Source organism: Egretta garzetta, unplaced genomic scaffold (assembly GCF_000687185.1).
Source record: "Egretta garzetta isolate BGI_Z169 unplaced genomic scaffold, ASM68718v1 scaffold440, whole genome shotgun sequence".
Lineage (NCBI taxonomy): Eukaryota > Metazoa > Chordata > Aves > Pelecaniformes > Ardeidae > Egretta > Egretta garzetta.
Window position 1 is genome coordinate 784,079 of NW_009258293.1, and position 3,655 is coordinate 787,733.

Genomic DNA, 3,655 nt, shown 5'->3' on the forward strand with positions numbered 1-3,655 from the left:
CACGTGGCTGGACCCCGGCTCTCTGCTGCTGCTCTGCATGCTTGGGGCTATGCTTGGAGCAAGGCCGGCCTGAATTCAGAGAGGACCGAAGCTGAAAATAATACAGCCCTCGCCCCTTCTGCACTCAACCCCCAGGAAAATCCAAGACAAAACTCTGCTTGGGGTGGCTGGCAATTCCACAGCACATCCGATGCTTGAAAGAGCTGGCATGACTGAGAGCAAATAGGGCAAATCCAGGAGGCTGGGGAAGGCTCGGGGAAATCTGTTCCAGACAGCTGGCAAGGAAGAGCTCCTCCCCAGATCTGTCTGTCCAGCATGGGGACGTTGGGACCCTGCCCAGAGTGTCACCTCACCATGCTTCAGAGCATATTGCCCAGAGGAGGTCCCCAGGCTGTTGGCAGCACCCAGCCCCACCAAGAACTGCTTCCAGCCTTTTTTTTCCAACCGTACTGAGCCATCCCCCAACACGAAAGCATCTCCGGCTCTTTTACTAAGCCTCTGGAAGCGCGTCCCCAGCCACGCTGCCTGCCCAGGGCATGGGCCAGCCCAGGAGAACATTTCACTGTCCCTCTGCGAGTCTGATCTACCCAGATGAGTTACTGCAGGTCAGGCCGACCCGGCAGACTTTGTTCTCAGGCCCACATCTGCCCAAAGAGCTGAACATGTCCTAAATATCACTGTTACCATCCAGCCTGAGAAGTCCTTGGGCTAACAGGAGGGCTGGGTGATAGGCATCTGTGGCAGAGCCCTCTGAGCGTGCCCCAGCATCCCCACAGGCACCCACGCACAGTGTCTCCCGCACAGCCACTGCGATAGCATGCGAGGCCCGTAGAGACCCTGCAACACCACTGTGACCGCAAGGCGGTAAGAAATGTTGCAAGTCACAGTGCTGGAAGCAGGAAATCTAGAAGACAAACTGCCACAGGACACCAAAGAATTCTTAGTATGTGGTTTGCAAAAATAGTTACAATGCTAGCTTGCCTGCAATGGGTAAACAGCGTTAAAACAAGCAGCTCTTTAGGGTCCCCCTTTACCCACCAAACAGATCTCAGATAACCTCAGACATATCCCACAGCAGCCTCAAAGTCATGACCCAAAGAAGTCCCCCAATTTAATGGGATAAGCATATTTTTGGCCAGGTTTTGAAACTTTAAAGACAACAAAGTCTCTCAAACAATGTTCTCTAAAATCACTTTCATTTACATATTGCATAGCTAGTGGTCTGTAACCGCAGCAAGCAGCGTTGTGCTGCTGCTTCAGTCACTTCTGCAACATACACCTCCTAGCCTTCAGGCTCAGAGCAACCAGGAGGAAAATCCTGATGCAGCGGCTTAGGGGTGCACGAAGCTCCCAGGCAGACACTAACCATGTGTCAGCCCCTATAACCTTGCTTCCAAAACTGATGGCATTTAATATTACCGCAGAAGAATAAATAATTTCTAATACTCATCACCTTGTGTGATGGCGACGGCGAGCTCTGCGTGAAGTTCACTCATACATCCAGGTCATTTGGGGAACAGCAGGTCTTCAGGCAGCAGGGACGGGCCCCACCACGGGAAGCCCAGCACCAAGGGCTGCTAACGGGCGCCGCAGGAGTGGGCCCCACCACGGGAAGCCCGGCACCAAGGGCTGCTAACAGGCGCCGCGGGAGCAGGCAGCTCGCCAGGCAACAGCTCACAGTCCGGGCTGCTGTGCGCTCCTTCCAGAACCCAGCCTGGGTTCCAGGGGCGTGCAGCCCCCAGCCCGGGCCAGCTGTTAACTCCAAGAATAGCTCAGATCAGCTGCAGAGGATCAAATAATTGTCCCAGGGATGGGAAGCACCAACTATTTTCAGCTTTCTGGGAGCATTTCTGAGCTAGGGGAGAGCAATCGCGGGGGAGGCAGAGTGCTAGCCACCCAGCCTGGCAGGCGGGAGGGCTTGCAGCTTGTTATGTTCCTTCAAGGTCTTGTTTTTCCCAAGAAATGGAAAGGGTTTCAAAGAGGGTTTAAACCTCAGACTTGCTCTTCTGAAACAATTTTCCAGACTCAGAGGCTGCCGTTTCACACCAGGAAAATACAAAATATGCAGATTTTCTCCCAGAGGCACAATCTCCCACCTGCCCTCCTAGAGCAGCACAGAGGGGCTCCTCCCCAGGCCACTGCATGCCAGCCCCAGCCGACCACGCTCCAAGGGGCAGTCTGGGTCAGAGCCGGTCTCGGGTGCTTGTACCCCTCATCACAGGCACTCAGCAACCTGCTGTTGGCTCCTTTTCCACAAAATCCTTGCAGGTCACCTTTAAAAGCCACATGAGAGCCCTAAAACTACTTTACAGGCTGCAAAATTAGTTGTGCCCATAAAGACGTTCTTTACGGCAGTGTGTGATGCCAGCCCCGAAGCACTACTGCTCTGGCACCTGGGCAGCAGCAGGAGCATCCACTCCCCCACCCCACGGACCAGCACCTCTGCCCCCCTCTCCAGGAGTCTGGGGTGCTCACAGCCCTTGGCTGCATTTCAAGCACACACCTCACATCGCAAGAGCATATTTAAAGGACACTGATGGAAGCACTCAAAAGCCTGAAAATGCTACAATGATGGTTGCATGAGCACTGTTAATTGAACTTCTGTAGGCAGCTGCTCCATGGAAAAAGCCTTGCCCACCAATGCTGCATGCTAGCAGCAGCGCCAGAATCCCAGTCCAAAGCTTGGATCCAAAACTGGGAAGGCCCAGCCTGCCTGTGCTAGTGTTTGCGTCCTTCATCAGCCCTGCAGATGGGAGAAGGCACGGCTGCTGTGCCATGCCCTCAGAGCGAATGAGAAGGAAGGGGAAAAGGGAAGTGAGTTAACGTTGCACAATCCCTGCTCAACCGCTCGACTTTGAAATAGCAGGTTTCTGACTTGAAAAAAAAAAATCCAAAAATTTGCACGTAAAAATTTAAGGTACCAGGAAAGGAACCCCAGCTAAGCTCAACTCTGCTCTGCATTACCAGCAAACCTCCAGGTGCACAGGCCAGCCAGGGGGACTAGGGCTGTAAAAGAACTGCCAAAGCAAAGTGGGAGCTGCCAAAACACCTGGGCCTGGGAGAAGACTCCTCTGGCAGCGCTTGTCTAGGGTTCAGATGTAAAATTAAGGTTAGGGTTGAAAGAAAGACAAAAGCTTGCCGTTCAAGAGGGGCTGGAAAGGGCTCACTAGAAGAAAGTGGAGGCTGCTAAAACACCTGGGTTTGCAGAAACCTTCCACAAGGACGACCTTGTCCAGTATTCAGCCATAAGATCAGGGGTGGGATAATGCTGAGACAAATGAAGCCCAGAGCTGCACCTGGAGTGGGGCTGCAAAGGGGCTGCAAAAGTACCTGGCAGCTGCCAAGAGACCTGGGCTGGGAGAAATCACTGGTCTAGGTAATCAGTAGAATACTTCTCTATGGCTTCCCAGGAAAATGAGCGTTATGGCTAAGAAAAATGAAACCCAGAGGTGCAGTGGCAGTGGAGCGAGGGAGGGCTCACCTGGGAGAAAGCCTTCACCAGGGAAATGTTTGGGGAGCTTGGCTACGGCTCAGATGGAAAACTAAGGTTAGGGTTCACAGAAAGTCTAGATCTCCTGTGGGGCTGCAAAGGGGCTGCCAAAAGGAAGAGGGGCTGCCAAGAGGTCTGGGCTGGGAAATGGCTCGGGCCTTCCCT